The sequence below is a fragment of the Balaenoptera physalus genome (assembly GCF_965194825.1).
Source record: "Balaenoptera physalus genome assembly, chromosome: 20".
In the NCBI taxonomy this organism is placed as follows: Eukaryota; Metazoa; Chordata; class Mammalia; order Artiodactyla; family Balaenopteridae; genus Balaenoptera; species Balaenoptera physalus.
The window spans coordinates 38,192,368-38,207,571 of NC_138901.1; the positions used below are offsets into that span (position 1 = coordinate 38,192,368).

At 47.2% G+C, this 15,204-nt stretch overlaps 1 protein-coding gene across 8 annotated transcripts in view; it reads left to right on the top strand.

Annotated features, from left to right (window-relative positions):
• MSI2 (musashi RNA binding protein 2) overlaps positions 1-15,204 on the top strand; it is a 393,052-nt gene that overhangs the window by 84,200 nt on the left and 293,648 nt on the right. The gene's annotated exons all lie outside the window — the stretch shown is intronic.

Below are 15,204 nucleotides of genomic sequence, written 5' to 3' on the forward strand. Positions count from 1 at the left end.
TGATGTGTTCTGGACTTGCATTCTAGAAAGGAAGTGGGAATTAAAGGATTACTCCACAGTGTACCGTCTTATCAAAATTTGAATTATGAGACTTTTATTCCACAATAGCTCTTCTAAAATGTTCTTAACTATTCCTGTTTTTAAAAATAATGAATGCAGCATTATAGCAGCCCTTTTCCAATTCTAAGAGAAGAAAAGGAGACCCATCCTCCCCGTGGGTCTCCTTGCTTTGCACCATGTCCCCATCGGGACAGACCCACCTGTGTGGGTGTCACTGTGCTGCAGATGTGCGGTCCCCTGTCCCTCTCTCCCCACCGGGGCTCCTTCATTGAGTTGTTCTGTCTTCATGGTTGTCAATGGCATGTTCAGCGAGGTCACCTCCCAGGGTTTCTCCCTCTGGCACCTGTACCCCCTGGGAAGCAGAAAAGTGGGATTTTGTCCTGGGGTCTCTCTTGGCAGAGTAGGTTCTGCAGGGTTTCCCATATCACCTGCTTCGGTTCCTCCTCAGGTTGTCCAAGTGATCCTTTAGTCTTTGTCAGGACTTTGGGTTCAGGACATGTCCAGCTGTCCTTTCCTTCCCTCATTCACTGACGCTCTGCCAGGCCCTGGGCTAGCTGTGAGGGTCCAGCGGTGAGCAGGATAAGCGCGTTTGGTTTCTGCCTTCTTGGAGCTCGCGGCTCATTTGTAGGATGCGTGCACAGTTCCTCTGTGCTTTGCTGCGTGTCTAACCCTTTCTTTCCTACTCATGGATGCACACATTGCAATAGAAGGGGTGATTCTTCTCTAGGAGGAATCTAGAATCTGCTGTGCCTTTTTCTTTAGCTGCACTGCGCAGCTTGTGGGATCTTAGTTCCCCAACCAGGGATTGAACCTGGGCCACGGCAGTGAGAGCTCGGAGTCCTAACCACCGGACCACCAGGGAATTCCCCAGCTGTGCCTTCTTAAATGCTCAGTTCCTTGCGCACTTCGGTGCTTTACTAGGGGCACAAGTGACTTTTGGTGCATCTGACAAAATGGCTTGGACACACCTGTGGTGACGAGTGTGGGGATGGCTGGATGGAGGGGCTGAGATGGGGGAGTCTGGGAGCTGGGTGGGTAGTGATGGACGCCTGAGCTGCCCCATTGGACTAGAGGCCACCAGTCAGACTCCGGAATTCAGGAAGATGACCTGCAGGGGCATGGTGGGTAACATTCGTCAGTTACCTCTGCTCCCCAAGTCACATCCCCTCTAAGGATATTTTGCCTTCTTAGCTTACTGCTTCACCTCAATTAGGAAAGATCTGATATTGTCTACATCTGTGCAGGTTAACTCTGCCAGGTGAGCCTTTTACCTCAAATTATGGACCAAGAGGCTTTGTCTCTAGTGCCAAGGCTTGGAGTCCTGGCCTGCAGGCTAAGGAGATATTGGGGGCACACAGACGCCTTCTTGAAGTTTCTGAAGTAAGAGCAGTGTTGGGCTCGCCATCCATCAGGGTTCCTGGCCGGCCGCTCTTTTCCTCTGTCTGGGATTGAGAGGCCCAGGTTGAGGGGTCCAGGCTGTTGTCTCTGAACCCTCCCTCCTCCTAACTGTTGGGCTTCTCCTCTCCCCATCATCCTCCCGCTTGTGGGGTGTGTGCGTGTGCGTGTGTGCACGCGTGTGTGTGCGCGTGCGTGTGCATGTGCGTGAGATCAGTGGAAGGGGGTCTGAAGGAGCAGACCTGGAGAATGAAAGCTCACGGGAAGAGCATGGGAAACTCAGAGCTTCTCAATTTGGCACAGTTGGGGAGTAACATTTAAATCTTCTTCTTAATTAACATTTATGAGCCATCCTGGCAGTGATTAAAGAAGTACGGGGAAAGCTCTCAACATTTGAGTCCATCATATGCACTGGGGGAAGAAGAAAGAAGAAACAAAGAAGAACAAAAATGAAACATTTGAAAATCTGCTTTAGAAGCGTGAATTGTGTACATTAGTATCTAAGTGCCATGTAGTGAGTAACAGTGGTATAAATACTCTAATAGGCTAACAGATGACTTGTAATCAGTTGTATTTCAGTAGCTGATTGGTACACATGTGTGCTTGTGTTCCGTCCCGTCTGCTATGACCCAGGAACAACAAAAAGAGTGAGAACACCGGTCACAGTGAGCTCATCAAGCAGATGGACTTTAGAATCATTCTTCTTGAAGCCTTTCAAAGCCAATTTTAGGAATATATATACATAAAAACCCAAAGGAGGCGGGTGGGAAGCCAAGAAGTAGTTTTTTAACCCAAGAATATTCTAGAATCCAGTGGTACCTGAAAATCTCTTGAATACACCCTTTCGGAAGAATAAAAGCACATCTAGTGACTCTAGTAGATGTCATCTGAGTGGATGTTTGCTGACTGATGCCATGTGAATTATAAATGAACCATGTGGAACCACTTTATATATTAAGTAACCTGTGTGTTCCAATGATAGTTATTTAGGTTGTAATCTCCTCAAAATCTGTTGTTAATGATTGGTGTGTTTTCACCCGAGGTGGTTATGCTCCAAAGCCTGTTGTTAACAGTGCCAGGTGTGTGTGTGTTTTCATAGAAGGAGATTACTGTGCATTATATTTCATGGTCTGATTGCTTTTATTTTTTTGCCTTAGATTTTAGACACATTTCTCTGGAATACCCGTTTTAGGGATTATGTTTATTTGTCCCAAATGGATGCCAGTTTTCAGTTTGTCTAGGGAAGGGATATGTCTGGAAACACATGGAGTATTGGATGGAATCACCATGTGATTGGCATTTGGAGCCTGCCCATTGCTTCAGGGTAAAGTCCAAATGCCTTAGCATTGTTCCGAGTTATCTGGTCCCCCCCTCCTCTCAAGCATTGTCACTTGTCCTGCTCACACCCCACTGTACAGAGCTGCTGGCAGTTCCCTGACGCTGCTGGCGGCTGCTGCTTCTGTGCTGCTGATGGGCTGCTTGGCCTGGGATGGTCTTGCCTCCATCTTGCTTATTCTGCTGAAGTATCGCCTTGTCTGTGAGCTTCTGCTAATCCTGCTTCCCTTCTCCTCCCGCACCTGGAAGGCTGGGCTTATCTCTGTTGACGAGTACAGCACTTCAGACTTTTTGTTCACCCACTGAATCATATCAGCCAAGGTCCCTGTAGGAAACTGATGCCTCACGGGAGGGGGTCATTGAAAAGATTGAATGAGGGGTCTATTTACAGAAGTGTAGACAGAGTTAAAGGTTCAGCGTGGAATGATGAAGCACCCGGGGATCATGGCAGCCCAAGCAGTTCCTGCCTTTCTATCCAGAGGGGCAGAGGAGGGAGCAGTGAGTGGAATGGAGCCATGGGAAGGGGTCCCCTACAGGAGCTGTGGCAGAGGAAGGAGAATTAGGCTCACCATGCAGGGACGGATCTCCAACTTCTCTCTTCCCACCTTCTCCTGACAGTGTCTTCTCTTGGCCAAACCCTGGGGAGCCCAGGAGACCCATCCTGCAGAGATCAGTCTTGCGAGGCACCAAGCAGAGAGGAAAAGAGCAGATAGTGATGGTTCTGGAGAGTCAAACAGAGCATAACCAGTACATGAGTACAATCACCAGTGAGAGCAGAACCTCAGGAAGGGCAGCGGCCACGTTATCCTCATTTCCTTGTCCCCAGGGCCTCTTAGAGGTGGGGCAGGGGCTTTGTCCCCTCCCCCAGTCTCCATCAATGCCTCCCAGCCACCACAAACAAGTGCACCATCTAAGCAGGAACTGAGTGCTTGTGTAGCCTTAGGACAAATCCATGACCCCTTCCCCTTTCCCACTGCAGAGGTTGCAGCTCCGAAGCCCCTTCTGTCTATAAATGCTGGAGCTCTCACTCCCCTAGCTCAGTGCCTGACCCAAGGTTTGTGTTCAACACAGAGTGTTGATGGGAGGATGGATGGATGGATGGATGAGTGAGTGAGTGAGTGAGATGGTAAATGAATGAGAAGGCATGTTGTGTGGAGAAACACTGAGGGAAAGGTGTGATGTAGGCTGTCTTCTCTTTGTGAGCCTTTCAAATCCATAGGGTACATGAGGTGTCTGAATATAAGCCCAGGAAGGTAGGGGATTTCTTGTGTTTTGTTTACTGTTGCGTCCCCCGCACAGCACCTCCACGTAGTAGGCGCTCAGCAAATATCTGTCGAGGGGCGTGGGTGTGAGTTCGTGGCGGGTTTCTTTTGGAATCTCTGAGCTGCACCTTTGGGGACCTAAGGCCACTTTGGTATTTTTTCCAAAGTAGAGAAATCTGTGGCTGCCCTTCCTATTTGTTCTTTAGAAGTCTGGACTTCAGAAGTTTGAATAGAGGACTCTTAAGTTTGCTCCTCTTGTTTTGGAGAGGAAGAAGGGGAGAAAATAGGATTTGAAGACATTGGTGAAAAAAGAAGGGAGGCAGATGAAGGGGGGAGCTCCTGGTGATGGTGGCCAGAACCCCTGTTCCTACTGTGCATATGTCTGCGTGGCCTTGCCCAGTGCGGAGCTCCAGTGTGTCTTCTTGACCTTCCAGGCTCACAGGGATCTTAATTCTAGGAACAGGTACCGAGGGACCCTGCTGAGAGACAAAGGGAGGGTTGGGAGTAGATGTCAGCTGATCCCTGAATACCTGTTACCTTGCAAAGGCTGTACCTGGACTAGGTTTTAGGTCTTGAGGGAGTTGTTTTCACGTGTTCAAGCTTCTCGGTGTCTCACTGGGTGGATTGCGTTTGGATGGGGTTCCTTAGGCTACCAGTTTGCCCTGGCCAGGAAGGCTCCTCCCCCACCTTCTCCTATGTCCTCTCGGGCACAGAGCAGTTCTGCAGGGCGGTGTTAAGGATCCGGGTGTGGAAAGCAGGAAATTAGTAATGACAGGACTGGGTGAGGGTGATTCCTGTAATTTTAAAGAAATGCTTAAAAATTAATTGGTTCTCTACTCTGCAGCGTTATTCCGTGGAAGCCAGAAAGAAAAGTCAAGATGGAGAATTTCCCACTGTGAGGCCTCTTATTTCTGGAAAGTTGAGTCATTTAATGATGATTTGAATATCAACAGCCCACTGGCCCATCTTTGCCCAGACAGTTCCCTGTCTATGTGCTCCCTTCCAGGGAAGGACACGGTTCTTTCCTTCACTATTCTGGCAACTCAGGTAGAGTCTGGGCTCCTGTGTTTCCCAGACCATTATTGCGCTTTTGCTGGCCAAGATGGGAGTGGGGTGGAGCCTTTGCCTGTTTAAGTCATCCTTGGACCAACTGTGGGGTGCAGTGGGAGCAAGCACAGCTGTGCCTTCCACATTGGATGGAGGTGTGTTGATGGATTTGACGGGCTTCCGAAGCGCTGGGTTTTCTTGGGGTTGTCCTAAGGGCGTCTGTGTCCTGTAGGATCTCCGGTAGCATATGGCTAATGGCAGACTCAAAGCACTGGTGCACAGTCCAGTTAGGAACAAAGAGAGACTCTAAGGTAAAACGTGGACTGTTATTTCCTCAGTTACTTATTTAGCGGGTAAGTGGAGATGGACGGTGGCGCAGGTAATGTGGTCATTTCTCTTGTAGGGGTGTTTGTTGAACCAGAATGTCTATTTCCTGTCGAGGGTCTTTGAATTTAAGAGTTTTCTGTACGTCAGAGACTTAATCTGATTTTTTTTTTTCTGGGTCCCAGGACATTAAGAGCAACTTATGACCTGGTCTTGTTTCCTCCTTAGCTATCAGTCCTGGATGGTGCCATGGTTGGACTGACGTGTAACTCTTCTTTTTCCCCTTGATAAATAGTAAGTCTATAGCAGGGGTTGGCAAACTTCTTTGGTAAAGGGGCCAGATGGTAAATATTTTAGGCTTTGTGGGTCAAGAGGCGATATTGAGGATATTAGGTAAGTACTTACCATAATGAGAGAGAAAACAAATTTATACAGATTTTTTACTGATGAAATTCAAAATGTAATAACAGTAACAGTACAGTTTTTTGTAATACAGATATACTAATGAGAAGAATGGAACTGAGTTGGAGTTCAAAGTTACTGTTTTCTCTTATCAAATCAGTTAAAGTATTCATCTGTAAAAACCATTCTTAGTTTACAGATTGTATTAGAGCAAACGGGAGACTGGATTTGGCCTGCAGAATGTGGTTTGCCAACTCCTGGCAATAGCATAACTCTGATGATCTAAGTTTCGGGGTGAAAAGCCTGAGGATATTAAATGGCCCAGGATTCCATGCTGTCCTTATTTGAGGTGTTGTGTGGATGCCATAGGACTGGAATTTTCTTTATTTATTCAGTAAATAGTGGCAGAGAGGCTGGGCTCTGGGGATGCAAAAGTGAACAAGATGATTTAGGTCACTGCCCTGTTGAGAGAGGCAACAGCAAATGCGGGTATCTTTAGGCAGGAGCAGGCTTGGGGGTGGGAGCGGAGTGGGTACGATGGGGAAGGGGTGGGATGTGAGTTTGAAGAGGGAGGCAGGGGCGAGATAAGAGGAACCTTGAAGTCCCTAAAAAAGAGATTGTGATAGGACATCCTTGGAAGGATTTGAGCCAGAGAATGATGTAATATGATTAACTGTTGAAGAAGATTACTCCAGCTGCTGGGTCGAGAGTTGATTCTAGAAGGCAAGAGTGGAAGTGGTTTTATGGGGCCACAAAACTGAATATTGAAAACAGAGGTTGTTTGAAAAACGTGGAGTTTGTGGTCAGTGTATATTTAACATTGTCTTATGTGTCATAAGTCAGCATCCTTTTGGTTTCAAATGACCCCACTCAAACGAACTCAAGGAGAAAAGGGAATGTATTGGCTCATGTCACTGTAAAGTCCAGGAGTTTTCCTGGCTTTGTCACAGTTGGTTCCAGGGGCGCAAATGATATCATCATGGCCCCCTCTGGCCCTCATCTCTCCCCTTTCCTTCCCTCTGTGGGTTGCCCTCACTCACTGCTTTTGTAGATAAATGTTTTCCTTGAGTTGTGGATAAGATGGCTGTTGGGATCTTGGATTCACATATTAACTTGGCAACTCCAGTGGAAATGTTACTGCTTTCCTTCAGCATCCACATGCCACTCTCAGGGAGGTTCACTGATCGGCCTTGTTTAGGTCACAGGCCCGGTCCTTGGACCAGTCTCTGATTGCCAGTCCCGTTAGAACTGCATGGGGTGAGGGAGGGTTGGTTCCCCAAAGGTAGGGGTGCTGAGCAGACAAAACACTGTATGTTTATGACACAATGGTCTGTCCCCTTTGGTCTCCCATATTTTTCTTTTCCTGGGACCTTTCTGTGGGGGAGCATGGCCAAACCCAGGTGAAACCTGTATTATTACCCTCAAAACACAAGACTCTTGAAGAAGTACAATCACAGGCCGACTCTTGGTTACCGTTGTTGAGACCACATGATTCTCTTGTTCCAAAGGCTGGGCCAGAACCCCTCCCTTGTTCTGGCAGTGCTATTTTGAGAAGCAGTGGGACAGGCAGGGCCTGGCTGGGTTCCAGGCTCTGGTCTGTCTCTTACTAACTAGCTCTGTGACCCTGGATAGGCCATTTAACCTTTCTGAGACTTAGTTTCCTTATCTTTGTGTTACCAAGTTGCTTCGTGCATCAACTAAGCTACCCCACCCAGCGCTTTGTTAAGATGTAAAGCGCCATTTGGATGATAGCTGTTAATTGGTCTTTTTTAATCCCTTGCTCAAGGGGGAGAGTGACTGGGGGAAAGAAGGATGTCATATTTTAATTCTGGACTTTGTTACCTATACATACCAGCTCTCCCCTCTTTGTGTAACTTCTTTTCCAGTGGGCATGCTTCTTCATTTTTATCTTCCTGTTACTTTTATGCCCTGGCTGGGCTTTTAAGCAGATAGCCTTGGGTGGGCATGCTGGCATGGGAGAACCAGCCCAGATTAAGACAAGTGTGTTTTGTCTGACAGCTGCAAGCACCCTTAGCAATGTGACATAGACATCATTTTAGATTTGCGGAGAAGACAGGACACCACGTTCTGTATTAATAAGATTTCAGCAAGACTCAAAACAAAGTAAACAAAAAAAGGAAGAAAGAAAGCACAAAACAGTACATCACTATGTAACGCCTTGGTTCCTAGTTTCTTAGCAGAGTGCATGGTCTCAATACACAGATGGTTTTTATGTAAAAAAATTTTTTCAAATGTTAATTTCCAGTGACTGATGTTCTCTGCCTAAATCATTTTCCATTGTTTGTATTTGATAAGAACTCTGTTTGAACTGCTCCTTTATAAGTTGAAGTCTTTTGTAATGGGATTTAACTTAGTGGTTTTACAGGTGTATGAAAATGTTAAGCTGTGTATTGTGCTTGAGAGTTTGGAAATTCTTCGTTGCAGCTAATTTAAGGAAAAAAAAAAAATGAAACAGGTGATTAGCAGCTGCTTTCGGTTTTGAATGTCCTCGCTTTGGGGTTTTGTGTTTGCTTATTCGTGTGCAAATCGGTGTGGTTATTTTGGAGGCCTGAGATGCGCCAGCAGCGAGCCTCCCCGGCCAGCTGCCCCTCCGTGCAGCGGACCCTGCCCCAGTCCTCCAGGCTGACTCGTTCCCTGCTGGCCCGCTCAGCACAGGCTCTCTCCCTAATGATGCAAGCCTTCCTGGGCAAACAAAGCAGGCTTGGCCCGTTTCTTCTTGAGGACAGCCTCCTTCAGTGCCACAAAGGCCCCCTTCACCCCTGGCAGAAGAGTGGCCTCTCAGAGCAGCCAAGCACTGCAGACCCAGGCAGCCACGCTCCTAGCATCTCTTGGGAGTCCTGAACTTCTGGTCTCCCGAGCGACAGCTTCTGGGTGGCTTTCAGCTCCGGGACCCTCCAAGGCCACCAGAGTCGGGGTCTGTGACTGGTGGGAGATACAGTAGGAAGTGGGTGGCTGAGGTGGGGCTCGTTAAGGGTTCTGGGTTCAGAGCGGGATGGAGCCCCCCCGAGTGTCACTGGGACACCTCCGTGCTCCCGCTCAGCCCCGGCCCCCGTGCTTCTTTGGCACCACGGGCTGTGCCCGCTCAGCCCGGTTGGCGTGCTTGCCAGGCCAGGCGAGCTTTGCACAGGCCACTGCCGCTTACTTATTAATGATGACGCCAGTGGGAGCTGTGCCACCAGCTCCCTTTCCAGCCCTTTGTGGCGCATACTGTTCACTCAAAGGTGAAATCACGACCTGCTGGACTAGATTTTTCAGTCGAGGGGCTTTTGTGTGTGTCTTTCTTTATCCAGTAAGAGGGTTGTGCTTTCATTCACAAAGATTTGATCAGTAAATATGGAGAGAAAATGCTCAGGGAGGAATGCTTGCTGTCCAGATTAATAAATTAATTAATTAATTTTTTTTTTGGATCAGCCAAAGGCACTTTGCTGTTTCTCCTGACTGAGTCTGCCTTTGATCTTACCTTTGACCTTGGCTGACTTGGTAACTCAGCCAGGATTCCTGTCCATCCCCATCTCCTATCTGGGGTCAGTTTTCTTGCGTCTTTCTTGAATGGTGCTTCCACGTACCCCTGTACCCCCAGGAGGTAGCTGATGGGGGCTGCTGATCTAAGGACCCAGAGCTTGGCGGGCTTGGCTTCAAAGGGGGTTCCGAGGCTCCCAGTGATGGACCATGGCAACTTTTTGCCCCTGAAAAGCATCAGTGAAAAATTGAGGGCAAAGGGAAGAAGAGAAAGTCTTTATGGTTTTTTTCTTTTTTTTTCTGGAGAGCATGTTGTACCTGTAAAACCAGAATGACTCCTTTGGGCATTTTTCTCCAGGCTGGTTCCAGTCCTGGGCTGAAGTTGGCTTTTCTGAAGGCTGCAGGGATGTTTAAGGTTAAGTGTTTGCCAGGTAACACGTTTAATGACTCAAGTCTATAGCTGGAGCCTCATTCATGACAGTCTGCCTTTTCTTGGAAACTTAGAGCTCTTCTCCGTACGTGCGTGTTTGTTTTTCTGTGTGTGTGTGTGTGTGTGTGTGTGTTGTAATAAGAATGTAAAGGCCAGGATCAAAGGCCAGGAGTTTAGAAGTGGTCTATGCTGACCATTGAACGCATGTCTGCTACAGAATCCTCAGTTGCAGTTCTGATTTGAGCTTCTCAAACAGGTGGGAAGGTAGCATTACCTAGGAGTCAAGAACGGGGATCTGCATTCAGACAGATCTGTGTACAGAGTCAGGCCTGCCTGTAAGTGCCTTGAGGGCAGGATTGGGCCTGCCTCCTTCATGCCTCTCCCCTCAGCCACACTGCCTGGTTAATACTGATTGCATTATGAGTTTTCATCTTGAGTTCGAATCCCAGCTGGGCCACTAACCAACCACGCAGCCTTGGGCAAGTCATTTAACCTCCCGAAGCTGAAGCCTCAGTTTCCTCATCTGCGGAATGGAGCCATGACTATCCACACTGTCATTGTTGTGAGTGGTGAATGGCAGCTTCAGTACTGCAGCTGCCTGCAGCAACACCGATGACTCACTGACTTAACAGGAGAGAGACCAGAAAGCCTGGAAGAGGCCTTGCACTCTGATTCCCTTTACATAAGTCCAAAAATATGCAAAATTGATAGTGGCGAAATGCTCAGGAAAAGCAGGAGAGTGGTATATACAAAATTTAGGGTAATGCTTACCTCTGAGTAAGGAAGGAAAGGGATGGGATTAGGAAAAGGCAAAGTTAATATTTTGTTGTTTCTTAAACTGCCTGATAGGTGTATGGGTGTTGGTTGTTTGTCTTTTTTTTAATAATTTTTATTTTATTTATTTATGTATTTTTGGCTGCTTTGGGTCTTCGTTGCTGCATGCGGGCTTTCTGTAGTTGCAGTGAGCAGGGCCTTCTCTTGTTGCGGAGCACGGGCTCTAGGCGCACAGGCTTCAGAAGTCGTGGCTCGCGGGTTCTAGAGCGCGAGTAGTTGTGGCGCACGGGCTTAGTTGCTCCGTGGCATGTGGAATCTTCCCGGACCAGGGCTCGAACCCGTGTCCCCTGCATTGGCAGGTGGATTCTCAACCACTGCGCCACCAGGGAAGCCCCTGGTTGTTTGTCTTTATAGTGTACATATATGCTGTTAATGTTTTTGATGTCTATTCCATAGCATTTAAAGCAAAAAGAAGTTACCACAGTGCCTGATACATATAATACAATCAACAAATATTAGTTGCTATTTTTGTTGTTATTGCTGGCACAATAGCGTGCTGAGGCCCCAGTAATGTTCAATAGAAAGGTACAAGGCTGCCATGTATGGTTGTTCAGGTGGTCCACTAACAAGGCTTCTGATTGACTGAGGGCTGAAAGCCAAGTTTCGCTCCAAGGTGAGGCTGTGTCTGTTTGGAGGAAGTAGCATATTTTTCTAATTCACACAAAGACGTCATGTGAGCTAGCAGTCACCCTGGAAAGGCATCCCTCAACACAAGGATCTTTCGGAAAGGTGAGATTGGGTTGGGTTGAACATCAAAGTGGTGTACCAGAAGGTGAACATGGGATGTGTGGTCCTGACTGTTAGAGTTTGGAGGGACCTTGGAGATTTCTTAGGTCAGAGCTCTCATTGTGCACATGAATGGACTCAGGGAGGTTAAAGATTGAAGATCACACAGTGATTCTGTGAATACAAGAAGTATGAGGCTTGAGGGAAATAATTTTAGGGCAAATAAAAGAAGTACTGATTTCCACAGCACTTGTAACTGTTGTGTAGAAGTTCCTATACCTGCAGTGTTGTACCAGTTGAGGTGGAAGCATGCTCAAGGATGCTGTGACTAGGGCTCTTTGAGGGCTATTCCTAATTCTTTGAGATTGGTTTTATGGAAGGCAACTCTGTTCACCCACAAAAGTCCCCCAAGGCCACTGTCCGTCAGAACCTGGGCAGGAGACTGCTTTTCAGATGGTTTAGCAGGTGGTCCTGCCATCTTAGTGGCAGGAGACAAGGTTTTGCCCCTAATCCACCCTCCCTATTTCCCAGAACCCCGGAATCCCACTGCTTGCGGTGGGAGGTGGGGAAAATCTCAGCAGAGAGCCTCCAGTCAAAAGCTTTTCAGGCCCCCACTGTGACAGATCTTTGTTCTGACTCACTGTCGGTATTTTAATGTTATTATGAATCCAGCTGTAAGGGCTGGTAATTGAGAGCGTGGGCCTCTAAGTTACGAAGACAAGGGCTCCAGATCTAGGTAGCAGCTTGGGTAATTCTGAACAGGGACTTACCTGCCTGAGCCTCAGTTTCTTCATCTATTAAATGGGCCTCCCAGTACTTCATTTCCCCCAGGGCTGTGTGAGTCAACAAGAAAAGCCGGGGTAGTGGCAGGGTGGGTGGGGGAATTGTCTGTACCACCTGCAGCCAGTGATACCCCAAGCTACAGGGCCCCGCCCCGGGAAATCCCTGTTGTTGAGTTGCTGAAGCCCTGCGGGGCCCTGGGGGACCACTGCTACCATTTACTCTATAGTTGACTTACTCTGCCCTCTTTTGCAGTGAATATCATTTTCAGTTCCCTTGTTATTGCTCTCCTAGTCACCCCCCAGTTTGTCAACCCCATGCTAAGCTCCCCACCCCATGTGCTGTCACTCAGCACTTTTATTTGTGACTTAGGGTATTCTGGGAAACTCCTCAGGGGCAACTCAGGGAGCCTGGCCCTCTGTCTTATTGCATAGGAAATCCCCTCGGGGTGTCCCAGGGTTCAGTACCACAGAAGAGCCACAGACACGATTTTCCAGAAAGTTCTGTGCCCTCACGCATGCTGAAGAAGCGGACGCTTGAAGCAAGTGAAAAGGTACAGAGGTTGGACCCGCGTTTTGTTAGGAGCCGGGTGCCTGCAGCCCTTGGGAGCCAGCCATGAATCTTCCATAGACTGAGGTTTCAGGGTTTGGGGAAGGAGCTGGGTGGCTGCTACAGGCTGGTGCTTACATATTTAATTTGTATATCGGCGTGATTTATACCCTGTCTGACTTCCCAAGGGATTTGAGGCCCAGGATGCAACAATTGAAACTTTCTCTGTTTTACCATTTTGCTTTCCCCCAGTTTCTCTCCGAGCATCTCTCATCTCTAGCAGGGCCACTCAGAGTAGGTTTAGGGTCTCTCCTTGCTGGGTTTGGCTTCACTGAGGAGAATAACAGGCTGAGGAGAGGTGGCTTGGTGATCAGTGAGAGGAAACCTGTCCAGGGGCTGTGAGTCCCACTTTGCTGCCCCAGAGCTGACTTGCCCCGTGTCCCCGAATCTCCCCCAGCCCGAGAGGGGCCGCTGGATCCCAACTCGTTTAATCTGGTAGCACTTAGGTCAGTGCTGTCCCTGGATGTTCTTGCGAACTCACAGAGAGAAAATGTTAGAACTAAGCTTTATGCCTATGGAGTGATTCTTCTCTGATTTCTCAGTTCTCATAAATTTTTGATACACCTTACTGCATCCACAGAAGACAAATTTTAGAATATAGGAAAAGTGAATATAACATTTTGTTCCAGATGAAAAGTTAATTTAAGACAGAACCAGAGGCCATGACAAGTGTCTTCATTTTCTTCATTCGATGATGTAATTGACCCTTCATACCACCGTAGGACTTAATATTCACGCGGCAGAGGCTAATTACAGGGTGCGAAGGTGCAGCTCGACTAAGGTGAAGATGCGGATTTCTGTGTGAACTGCTTAATTCTGATGGCTTATAACTTGTCCATAAAATTTGCTATGGATTGTAACAAGTAGAATATTAACTCCCTGTGGGGGGAGGTCCAGAGTATCTCCCATATTGCTTCTCTTCTGAAGGGAGCTCAGTTGAACTAAATAGGGTGTATGTTGTAAACAGTTAATAAACTTTCTGAACCCCAAACTGGAGCACATGGCCTAATATTAGATCCCTCCCCTGTGTCAATCTATTTAGTCCTCCTTCCGTATCCTTGGGGGATTGGTTGCAGGACCTGCCTCGGGTACCCAAATCCATGGATGCTCAAGTCCCATAGTCAGCCCTGTATCCTTGGTTCTGCATCCAGGGATTCAACCAACTGTGGATGGTAAATATAGTATATGACCTGTGATGGTTGAATCTGTGGATATGGAGGGCAGACTCTGTGTGGTTGACCCTTGAACAACATGGGTTTGAACTGCACGAGTCCAATTATATGTGGGTTTTTTTTTTTTTTCAATACATAGGTACTACACGATCTGAGGTTGGTTGAACCTGAGGATGCAGAACCTCAGATATGGAGGAACCTCGTAGATGGAGGGCCAACTTCAGAGTATTATATGCAGATTTTTGACTGCACGCCTCACCCCCATGTCATTCAAGGGTTGACTGTGTATGGTTAGCTTTACAAAGGTGGAACCAATGAAATTCCATTCTCTTATATAGTCTGCAAATTATCTTTACTAACGATAAGAAAATATATAAAGTCTCTTAGGGAAGCCAGAATTTATCTCTGGTGTTGGTTATTAGGAAGGGAGTATACCTTGGTGATCTGTGATCCTGATTTTCCCTTCTGGAATTGAGCAAACCCTTACCTCTACCTGGGCCTGTGGAACAACATGAAACTGCATGGAACCCAAGGGCGGCAGGATCTTTGTAAACAAAATGAGGTTTGACTTTCAATATTCAGTGAATGAATGTGGAAACCAAATTGCAGTTTGTAGAAGCAGAGTTGGATTCAGACATTTACATTAAATGTAAATTTCCATTTCCATTTTGCTCTATAATATTGTTATAGAGCACTATACTGGGAAGTCTTTATTTGCTTGTATTTGGTGGGGGGCTCAGGCTTGATTCCCTAAATTGAGGACCTAGGGCTTTCTTGAGATGAAAGCTCCCTGGATGATCTGAAAAGGGAGATGGTGAAGTAACTTGTCTCTAGTTACCCTGCCCTTTGTGGAAATTAATACCTGACCCAATTCATTTGCCCTGTGAGTTTATGGCTTGCATAAGCGGCTGTCGTAATGATCCATCGACTGTTGCAACTGCATTTCCTGAGAAATTTATTTTATAGCTGAAGTTTTAGTCCATAAATCTTTTGAACTTGAGGTTTTGAGTAAGAGGAGCCACGCGCCGAGTTCATTTTTCACACCTGTTAGCTTTGCCTTTCCCACCTTCTCTTCCTTCTGTACACGCCCGCCATGCTCTGATATTTCCCCCTTGAAGAAATCCACGCTAAAGTGTTCGTCTTCGTGTAATGCCACTTGCAGAATATTTATATTAAAAAACAATCTGGAGAAGGCAGTGTCCACCACCAGTGCATGAATTATCATTGTAAAGTGTCCATTTAAAAATGAAGGCCCTTGTGCACTGCTGGTGGGATTGTAAAATGGTGCAGCCGCGATGAGAAACAGTGTGGTGCTTCCTCCAAAAATTAAACCCAGAATTACTGTATG